Source organism: Caenorhabditis briggsae (assembly GCF_000004555.2).
Source record: "Caenorhabditis briggsae complete genome, chrII, whole genome shotgun sequence".
NCBI classification, from domain to species: domain Eukaryota; kingdom Metazoa; phylum Nematoda; class Chromadorea; order Rhabditida; family Rhabditidae; genus Caenorhabditis; species Caenorhabditis briggsae.
Genome location: NC_013486.2, coordinates 7,867,115 through 7,879,098, shown reverse-complemented (window position 1 = coordinate 7,879,098; position 11,984 = coordinate 7,867,115).

The window sequence follows — 11,984 nt, the reverse complement described above, 5'->3', positions numbered from 1 at the left end:
TTTATTTGAGAACAAGAGATTCGATATCATTTTTCAAGTTTTACGATCGACATGTTTCTATTATCAACGGCTCTCGACTTTTGGCTGCTTTCGTTTCCGGTCTACTTGTTCCCGATTGTTCTGATGTCATTTTTTGGTGTTTCTCCAGAACTGCACGGCATCTAGAATATACTAGACACTAGAATTCTTAAATTTTTCTGTTCTTATTGAATCTTCAAAATCTTTAAGAGTTTGCTCTGATTCAATAACAAACATTTTGAAAAACGAAAAGACATACCTGAACAGTCTGGTCACCGATCTTTTGTGAAATTTGAGCAAACACTTGAATCTGTTTTTTTTTGTTGCAAAATCAAAACAGAAAGTGCATTTGGCTTAATTTTTTTTTAATTTTCCTCCAGACGAATTTCAGTTATAGCCTTTGTTTCTCTCGAATTTATTTTGGTAGTTCCCAAATCTATTTTTTTTTGAATTTGAAGTTTGCAAATTTGGCAGAGGCTTATTTAGAATTGAAAACTACCGTAGCTTTTGTCAAATATTTGAAAACTCAGCTGACTTTTTTGCAATTTTTCTCGATTTGTCTTAATCCCTCTATACATTTTTTTACAACAAAAATTTTTTCTTGTCTGACCAGGAATATAAATATACTAGTTTTAATGCTCTTTCTCCCTCTGTCCGTTCCTCCTCAACACTCATAAAAGCGATTCGAAATGGGGAATATTCCGGATATCCAGAAGCCATTCTTCAGCTGTGTGCTTTCCAAAACTCTGAGCACTTGTAATTGGAGGTCATCTGGAAGATGTCGTTGATCGTCATCGAGGCGCCTTCCCGACATGTGTGTTTTATGTGTGGGCACACACACAACAGAGATGACCAGCAATTTCTCATTTTTATGACACCCGGCCACAAATTTCAATGATTCTTTTGTCTTTGGAGCAGCATCATCTTAGTTTTACCCTTTGCCAACTTCTACTGATCATTTTATTCTCATTTCCTTTTCCAGTAGAAGGAAGTACTGTTGTAAATTCCATCCTCTTCTATCTTTTACTGAACAACAATTAAATTAAAAGTGCGCGAAATGTTTGCATATGCTAATGGATCTCGGGAATCAGAGAGTATAGAAATTAAAGAGACACAGAGATCTTAGTGTTTATGACAGTTTACTTCATTGGGTTCATCATCACCATCTTGATTTCCTTTTTCCTCATCTTCTTTGTCTCGAACCTTCTGTTTGAATTCAGTTTTCGGTTTCCGGGGACATCTGTTCTTGTCACCTCATCCCCGCCCCGTAAATCAACAAGTTGAACTACCATTATCCTGAAGTACTCCTCCGCCTGTTGATTAGATGAATCGTTTCCCATTACTTCGGAACAAGAGAGACTCATTCTAACGAGCTTCTATGGGGTCACTAGTTGTGATTGGATCTTCTGATATGATCTCGAAAACATTGGGATCCGAAACTTGGGTTCCATTTCCTTACTTTATTTTTTTCAGATCAATTTTTATGACCCACAAAAGTTGTATACACATCGGCAAACTTAAATTTGTTTATTTTAAAAACGAAAAAAAAATTTTTGGCTTTCCTGTTTTTCGGTTTTGTAAACTCATGAAGATTTGTTTCCTCTTGGTTTCTTTTTTTTCAGTTTCATATACCGTTAATCCTGTAAAACACTGCCAAGTTTGAGCTCAATTATCTCAATTGCTGTCAGCTATATCAAAAAATGTCAACTGATAAACTATTTGTGATATTATGATAAACAATTTATTAGTTGACACTTTTTTGATATCTCTTATAGAAATTGAGATAATTCAGCCTTAAGTTGACGGTTTCGGTGAGCGTTCAAATTGTTTTCCACTCTGAAATTTTGAATTTTAATTTCTCCAGTTTCTAAAACTTCAAAAAAAATAATTTATTCAAATTTTCCCGCCCAAAAAATATTTCCAGTTTTCTCATAAATCCTATAATTATACACACGATGCTCACCTAGAAATCATTAATCAAGGAAACCTTGTCACTCATATCCTCTCATAATATTGACGAAGACAAAGTGCCGCTCATTTTGTTTCTCTTTTTTCTCAAACACACATTCCTCGAGTGCTTCTTCCAGTTTTCTTCTCAATTTAAAACTCAACTCTCAATTTCTCATTCTTTTCAGTTCCAAAAAGATTTCAATCCTCGATAAGTATTTTTTCCCCTCTCCTTCCAAGGTTTCGGTCCATAAACTTCATGTAGAGAACATGACCAATTATCTGACTCTCAATCAAATCCTTCTCCTCTCATTCTGCTCTTTTATTTTCTACTTTTTTTTCTCCTCCACATATTATTACTAGCTCAACCCCACTTTGTCATCCGTGATTGATCCTTTTCTGTTGTTTCAATATACCAAAATATTTTTTCGTTTTTGATTTATCTGTCATATGTCCTTTGACGAGCCGAATCATCCTTCTGGAATATATATTTTTTTGGAAACATGATGGAAGACAATAAGACTATTGCGGCACAGCGAATAATTAATTTGAAAAAGAAGAGAAAGAGTGCTTTTTTTCTTCTTCTTCGTCTTCTTTTTTGCTCGGATCGCCGACGAATTCTCAAGAAGTTTTCCGAGTGGAAGAAGGAGAACCACTCGTTTTTTAGACGTCCCGAAAAACTTCACTTTCGGTTACTTTAGTTGGAACTTCAGAAACCTTTTTATACCTTTGAATTTTTTTCAAAGCAGATCTTATGTCAGAGAAGTATCTCAAAATGCCGTAAAACCTGTAATAGAAAGGTCTCTTCACTTATAAAATTGAGCCAATTTATCTCGGTTTCTGTGAAAGATATGAAAAAGTGTTCACCTGATAAATTGTTAATCATAATATCACCAACATTCTATCAGTTAACAGGTTTTTAATGTCGCTCATAGGAACCGAGATAATTGAGCCCAAGCTTGACAATGTGGGAGTATTAAAGGTTTTACGATAAGTATCTCAAAATACTTGATTTCGATGTATTCTTAATGCAATTCGAACAACTTTTGAATTAAACCGATTCTACTCCAATTTGGTAAATGATGATCCAATTTCCCTTGAATTTTGTTGAAACATGATTGAACATGACATCCCAAAATTAGATCAAATTATGAACTTGTTCGATCAAAATGAGTTTCAGTCTTTTGAATGTCCTGAGTACCTGACTGTATTTTGAACCACAGCTGAAATAACTTAAAACATCCTTGACGATATTTTTCTATTCTTCTCTAGTAGTATACAATATCACTACGTTCTCATCTTCCTCCTTTTCCCAGATATCTCCGGATGTTCATAATTTGCACGCGTAGAAGTCAACCATGCATAAAAACGGTCCTACTCAGAATATCTGTCATTTACCTCATTTTTTGTTCCTTCTATTCTCTTTTCTTCTTCTATCTCCATTTCTCCTGAATCTATATTCCACTCAATAATCTCAATTACAAATTAGTGCAGTCTTCGATAAACAAGTGGTCGAGTTATACTCCCAAAACGTTTGGAAACATTTGGTGACTAGAATAACAATGAACAGGCGTGCTTTCTCTCTCCGAGAGTCACACACGGGTTTTTGATTGAGAAAAATTGAGATCCGGTGAGGAGAGGAAGAAGAAGGATTTTGACATTTTATCATTAATTGAGCATCATTAGTCTGTGTCATCATTCGTGGGGCAGTGTGGAGAGATGGAGAGAATCTATCTTCTTTCTTTTGGTTTTTGGAAAAAGAATGGGTCAAGTGACCCATGCGATTTTTCGAATAGAAATGGTAGTTATTTATCTGATAGAAGTTTGTCTTATCAATTATGATACCAGGATGTTTTTGAAGTTTTTAAAACACCAGAATTACTTGAAGCTAACTTACTAGACTCGAAGTTTTGATTAAAATCGATCTGGTGGACCACCTTGTAGCAATTTGTTTATTTTGGATACTACTCAGTGGTCGGCTAGAACCTGCTGGTCAGAATTTGAGAGCGGTTTGGCTTTGGGACAGATATTGGGCAGGTCCTGGTCGGAACTTTCCTAAAAACGGCTGAACAGCGGGCTATGGTCAGATTTTGGTCGGAATATTGAACTCGAATCTGACCAACCTCTGGCCAGAAGTTGCCGGCGACGCCCGAGTAGTTTCTAAATTTGCTTAATGTAATCTAGGATTTTGAGTTCTGGGAGTGCTTAATCTTGGTTTTTATTTTTAACTTATTCGGTTATGAATAACTTCAATTAGCTGAAAAATAGTAAACCTTCAAAAGCTCAACAAATTTACATTTTCCAAAATGAACATGTTCCTCCTTTGAAAGTATAAATATGTTTTCCACTCTATACCAACCGTTGCCTAGTACATCTAAAGTCACACCTCTTCACTACTAAATCCACGTTACAAAAAAACTACATGTTTCCAAGCTCCACTTTTTTGTCAAACAATCTCTACACTCTTCTCGTTTTCCTTTTCCAGAAAGACGGGTGTTCGGTTACTAATTCCCTTCTTCTTTTCCTTTTCGTTTCCTTTTGCCGGACCCCTAATTCCTCTTTATTTTCTCAAGTGTATCCCGAGAGAATCTTGTCGCTACAAGACCTACTGCTTCTTCTTAAATTTTCCTATCCTTCTTCTTTTTTCAATTTCTTCTCTTACCGTATTCATTTTCTAGACAATGAATTAAACGACCGCATCTCGGAGAATGGTTTCTCAAATTGTGATATTCTTGTTGGTGTCTGGGAGTTGTCTTGGATTTCTGGACAACACCCTTCCACTGTACCTCTTCAAAAATCTAGACACTAAAGAAACGAGCACGGTTCAGACGGGTTTGGTTGCTGAGAAAGGTTTTTGTTAATTCAAGATGGCCTAGAAATTCCTCGGCCGCATTTCCCCCGAATATACAATCTTTCTTTTTTTCAGTTCGACGAGTACCTCCATACTTCTCCTACAAACTAGAACGTCAGTATGTAGTAGGGATTGGAGGAAACATCAATTTGACATGTGTAGCCGTTGGATACCCCATGCCACGTGTCTTTTGGAAGAAGACGGATTTGAGTGGGTGATTAAAATATAGGTCTTGAAATGAAACATGTTTTCAGTGGTTCTGGATGACCCGTCGACGGCACCAATTGGCAAAAATGTACTGACTTTGACACATGTGGAGTCTACAGAAAATTTTACTTGTGTAGCAGTTAGTGCACTAGGAAATATTGAAGCTACGACGACGGTAATAGCGAAAGGTACACTATTTAATTTTTCAGACAGCAAAGAGAAAATTCAGAATCTTTCAATTCTCAAACTATGACTTCACTAAACTCTCACTTCCAGAACTTCCACCTCCACCTCTGAACATCGTCGTCTCCTCTGTAACATCTGGGTCGGTTGTCGTTTCCTGGAAGCCTCCAAGATACAACGAGGCCATCAATAAGTATTTGGTTACCTATAAACTCAAGTGAGTACAAGTTTTAAAATTTTTGGACCGGTTTGATGAGTGATTTTTGATGCATGGTTTGATTTTTCACAGATCCCTCACCGAAGATAACGAGCTATTCACAAAAGAAGAAGAAGATCAGAAAGAACAAGAGACTTCGGATAACAGGTTTGTGATTGATTTTTTTAAACCAGAGCATGAGTTTTGCTTTGTAGTGCTTATAGAAACCTTTCTTTTGTGAAATATTCTTCTTGAGAAATGAAAATGAAATTTTTAGGCACTCCAACAAAAAATCTACTGGTGGTACTGTAGAGACATTGGAGAACAGTTTGCTCATTGAAAATCTGAATCCATTCGCCACCTACGAATTCACAGTTCAAAGTGTAGGACCCGTGGGAACTGGATTGGAAAGCCTTCCAGTTGAAGCACAAACGAAAAGTAGCAAACCAGAAACGTCTCCAAAGGATCCACAAGCCAGAAGTCTAAATCGAGATTCAATTCTGGTCATGTGGAAACCTTCCGAAAAACCGAATGGAGTGATTACGGGATACAAAGTTTATTATACAAATGATGTGGCAACAACTCCACTTCGACAATGGAGAAGGGTAAAAATGGTTTACTGTATGGTTTTGAAAATTCGATTTCAATGATTTCAGCACGACGCCAAGTCAGACGAATTCATGACAACGATCAGTGGTTTGGAGCCAGATTCTAGGTATTTTGTGAAAGTGGCGGCTCATAATTCAGAAGGAGACTCACCGGTTTCCAGTTTGGTTACAGTATCTACGAGACCAGGAAGTCAGAATTTTCAGATTCTTAAATCACAAAACGCTTTTTTTCAGTCCCTGGTCAGCCAATAATGTTCAAAGCTTTTGCTCAAGACTCCCGACGAATCGAGTTGAACTGGCACGCACCTCTTCACTCATCTCCAATTGTCGGATACACGATTCGCTTCAACACCACCGATGGAGAAAAGGAGCTGACATTGACATCTCCGAGCGAGAAACATGTTGTCACTGGACTACACCCGGATAAATATTATTACTTTAGGTGGGTTGTCTATGAGATCTGATACTGACACAACGTTTCATTCTAGAATCGCTGCTTATTCCGATAGAGGTCAGGGAGAGTTCACAGAACCAATTATCCAGAAGACAATCGCTTCAAGTAAGTACACAATATGAGAGTTTTTGCATGGTGTCCCATATCCTATAGCTATTTATAGTTTGATATCGTATCGTCCCGTACTTTTCAGTTCCTCTATCCGCACCCACTATTCTATCCGGCGCTGCAACGTCCTCGAAAAGTATCGAAATCCGTTGGAAAGGTCCCGAACAGAAGAAATTGAACGGCGTCTTGACAGCTTATCGGATTAGTTTCTTTCGTCTCGAAGATGCCATAAAGCCCTCTCATGGTTCCGAGGATTCTGATGAATACGATGAGGAATACGATGAAGGTTTTCCAACGGATTCTATTGAGAAGATTGTTGTAGTCGTGCCAAGTGATGTGACCTCTTATGTTTTGTCCGACCTACTACCGTACTCTACCTATGAGGTTACGGTAGCTGCGTCGACAATGGATGGATATGGACCCGAGAGTGCCTCTCGAGTCGTGAAAACTTTAGAAGACGGTTAGTAATTTTTGTTCTTCTTTCAGCTGGCTCCGAAGAAGAATCGAGTGCTCCGGGTAAGTTAGATGGGAAATCCAGATAACAAGAAAAAGGAGGAAGAAATACATTACGAAACAAAACTACTCCAATTTTTTGGGAGACGGAGGGAGAAGAAATAGGGAAAAGGGGACACAATTCCAAACTTTCACGATGGAATGGCAGAAGCTCCAAGAATGTGGAAGTTGAATTTAGATCATTTGAATGTCCTATTTTCGCTATCCCTAGAAACGTTTTGTTTTTCAGACTACAGTTTCTTTTGTCTTCGTTGTGGCGAGTCTTGTAATTGTGGTAGACTTGTGACCATTTGTTTATCTTCCATTTTTCATATTTTCAAAATTCTTTGTGTTCCGCCCATTTTATTTCTGAATAAGTCATCCTTTGAACGAATGGTATGATGTTCCATCTATCTATCTTCACACGCCGCATCGTCATCAATTTTGGTGCACTTTGCCGTCTGTCTTCCGCTCGTGTCATCTCCCTCCAATCTGCACCGCCCATCAATCTTCGGAGAGCATCTCCACCTCTTCCACTTTCCCTCTGAATCCAGCTGTTTGTCTGTATTATCGTTGTTGAAAAGTCGAAATATCGATGAGCGGACAGGTTCGGTAACCTGGTTACGCGTGTGCGGAAAATATGCCACATCAAATCTGATGTCGGAATTTGACGAAACTATTTCTATGTCATGTATTGTCCCTCCCAACCCCTTTCTCCTCGTCATATATGTACATAACACCACAATTATCGCCTCATTTTGCTTCGTTATCCACCCCATCCTTTGCATTTTATAATATGTGTAATGGTGAATGGACGACGACTCCATGAAAATGATTCATTTCGGTGCATAATCTACTCACCCCTTGACAGATGGTCCTTTTTCCCACAGATCCGCTTTCGGTTCTTTTCTTTCAGGGAGGCTTACCATTTCTGATCCTCTCAAAATTAGGTTTAGGGTGTTTGAGAGAACCTACTTTTTCCATATTTATTTCCGAATCATCATCCATTATACACTTCTTAGGACAGACTAAATTTATACCACTCGGGCGGCTCCTCATTCCCCTTTCTAACAAGTACGAAAGAATCTGTTTGTCTCGTTAGTGTCGCAAGCTGTTCCGATTCTATTATAATCTGATCGCTTATTTTAATATTTTCGAGATCCCCCTAGTGAATTCTTTCCGATTCTTCCCGACCCCGGGCTAGGAACACTACTACACATTTCATCATATTTTCTGAGTTTGATTCATACAAGATGGACACATGCAGATCGAGGTCTCATTTGCATACTGCTCCAAAAGTGTCCCTTACGCCTCCTACATGTACCATATGAAAGTGCTCGAAAAACACTCAAACCCCTTCTTCTCTTGGCCTACCACAACACATGTTTTTTGGATACTTGAGAGGCCCCCGTTGACCCTTCCTTCTGGATACTATTGCTATATATGATGTTCTTCTCTTCCCAACCAACCCATATGATACTTTGAACGTTCGCTTCTCGTTTTCGTATTCTTCGGTTACGTCTCCAAGACAAGTGATCGCCGTATTTGCGGGTCCCTCGAATATTAGGTTACATTCATTTCGCACCGCCACCCGTCGCATCCAAGTGTTTTGCTCAATTTCTGAGAAGGGTGTCGAAATTCGTCGTTTTTTCGCAACACTTTTTTTTCAATATTTTGTTGAATAACATGGACTTTGATACAGTTAAAGGAAAACATTTTCTGGTAATTTTTTATGCAAGATTTTCCCTCAGGTACTTTGTTCTCCTCAATTTTCGTTTAAGAATCCGATACAGTTAAAGGAAAACATTTTCTGGTAATTTTTTTGTGCAAGATTTTCCCTCAGGTACTTTGTTCTCCTCAATTTTCGTTTAAGAATCCGGAAACATTGTATTTATTTGAGAACTTTTTGAGGAAAACATCCAATTAATTACAGTAATCCGGAAAATGCACCGAATGCATCATATGTTACGAGCAAAATAGGACTTATTGACTTTTTGGTTTTTTATAATATTTTCTTCCGTTGGTCTGAAAATTAAAATTTGAATACAATTTAGCATAGTAAATTTTTATAGTTTATCAGTTAAATTTTACTGATCTTTTCGAGCACAGGAAGTTTGAGATTATTTTAACTTTGTTTCTAATACAGTAATCCCTAAAAATTTTCAAAACATCATATCTCACGAGCAAAGTTGTGCATCTGTTTTTTTTGCTTTTCAGGCGAATTTCGATTTTTCAGTTTTTTTCGTAACATTATAACTGAGCCAACGATTTTTTGACGATTTGTTGTAAAGTGTCAGAAATTATGAGTTCCTTATTCACTTTCATTCATTGGTTCGTTTTGGACATTGAATTTCCTTTTCATCTTGACCGACACCCTCTCTCTTCGTTTTCTGTTGACAGGTCGACCCATCATATATCAAATAATACGTCGAGAGGGCCTGTGTGCGCGCATATGCGTTAACACCAGTTTATCGCGCCTTTCGTGCTTGACTCATAGTCGAAAGATTGCTCTCGCTTGCTATGCATTCACCCCATGGGGTTTCTGATGTTCCAAAAAAGCTTTATCTATAGCTCCTATTGTTTCTTTTTTTCTCCGGTGGTCAGAATTTTTCGTTGCAAGTCCAGATATTCCTCTTCTGGCACATTAGGAATAACTGTTTTGTTCAAACATGCGAGTTCTTTTGTTGCATGGAATGAACACACTGGTGCCGAACAGAGACATCCATTCACTCTCATTAGAATGAAACAATGAAATGAGTGACCGAAGAAGACCTACACCGGAGAGGGTGAGCGTAATAGATTGCGCAAGGCGACGACTGCCGGTCGGCCATTCGACCCACCTACCTGTACACACCCAGTTTGCCCTCATACCTCCACCTCTCCACTCTTTTTACCAATCGATTGATTTGGGTGTCTTCTTGAATGGGTGGCTGATGTCTGCGTCTCTATACTGATCCTTGTCTCTTTCCTCCAACGTAACAATTTTTTCACCCCAGTCGACCACCACCTCAATAGTCAAACCGTGTTTTTTTGTTCATCGGCATCTTACATGTAGAATGGTTTGCTATGGATCATTTGATCGCGGTCCGTCGACGCGACGCAATCTAATTCGTTACTTTTTCTTCCTCTGAATTCGTCTCGAATTGTCACACAGGACCCCCTAACTTACGTCTTTTTCTGCCATCCAGCAGCAGAACTACACCTTTTAAAGAAAATCACTATTGTGTTACTCTAGTCAACTTTCTATTCATTTTAAAATGTTGCAAGCGAATTTCGTCTTATTCTCAAAATATTTCTATTTTCTCTCTTCCTTCCCGTCTACTTCACCCCTTTTTCTTTTCAATTGGCTCTTATTAGTTTGACGGGTGGCGCAGGGAGCACTTGTGATTCTATTCGCCGCGACGACTCGGATGCCATTGCTTTTTCGAGCTGACCGACGGCACTTTTCAACAATAGGGTCACTTAGGATCCCTCTGTTCCCGTGCTTTCGGTTTTTGTCGTATCTTCGAAACTACCACCTGGTCCATCCAACTGAAAATTCATTTTGTTTTATAAAACAGCTGACCTTTTTGTTCTGCACTGCTAAAAGCTTTCAAAAAATTCGAAAAATGTTCTTCTGCTCAATTCGAAAAATGTTCTTCTGCTCACCAACTTGACAATTTGAAACTTTTTGTCGCTCTTGCGTTCTTGATCATGTTTGTCGCCGTGATGTGTCACCTTTTGGCCAACCTGTCCCTCCCTTATTGTCCTCGTCTGGTGCTTGGTGCCGCCACTAACCCCACCAAAAACCTTTTTTTTCAACGGAACGCGCATTCTTAATCAGATTGTCCCATTTCTTGCCAAATTATCTATCGATTTCCCCCATGCATTGCAAATAAATATATTATTATTATTATTCTCTTCCCAACTTTTAGTGCCTCACAAGTAACTTCTTCTTCTTCTTCTTTCACTTCTTTACTCCTTGTGTCGACCGTTGACGACGGCTTCCTATCGATATTCCGACTAAATTAATTACACTTGAGAGACGTCTCGTAATTGGTGAGTAGAGGTCATTAGATTCGTCAGCACTCCTCTCACCCGTCCCCGTGGTCCTTCTTAGTCCAACCGGCTCTTCTTTTTCCTCGATTCCTTGTGCCTTTTCGCGTAGTGCATTTATGTAATTCCCTGTCCCCCGGCCGTTCCTTTTCCGTATATGGACATCGTGTCGTTTTTGTGGGTCATTTGAGAGAACGAAAGAGGGCAACTGTCATTTGGCATGCTATGAGCCCTGAAGATGTTCCTTCCTCGTCTTCCTCTATTTGCCTTTCCCAACAACTCGCGCCATATGGCTCTGTGTTAGGTTATCAATTATTAAGAGGGAATGCAATGTGTGCTGGCTGTGATTATTATTTTATTATGCCTCACTCACACATTACACATCGAACCAACACAGTACGAACATCCCAACATTCTCATTCTGTCCACATTTACCCTACTGTCCCTAAGTGACAGAGAATGCGATGTTTTTATGATTACGGTGCCAGGCAGAAGGGCTAAAAGCGATTACCTATCCGTTGATGTCCTGACCGTTCCATCGCGTCGCTCTTCTGTTTGAAAATGGGAGACCCATAAAAAATGAGTGAAATGGATTGAACGACAATACGCTGTTCTTCTTCTCTGAAGCGGATTGTGCGACCTTTCCAATAAATATTCGAATGGGAACTAGGGTGATAAGGAAGACGACGAATCCCGTTCGAATAGTACTACATACTTCCACTGCAGGTTACCTTTCTTCCATGTTTCGAGCTCTCTTTTTCTCTCTTTTCAACATGTCACCTCTTCTTCTTATTCTTCTTCTTCTTCTTCTTTTGCCGTCCCCGTATTCCCCAGGAGAGGTAAACATTTGAGCAATAGCCATTCATCCTCAAGCCACTTGTTTTG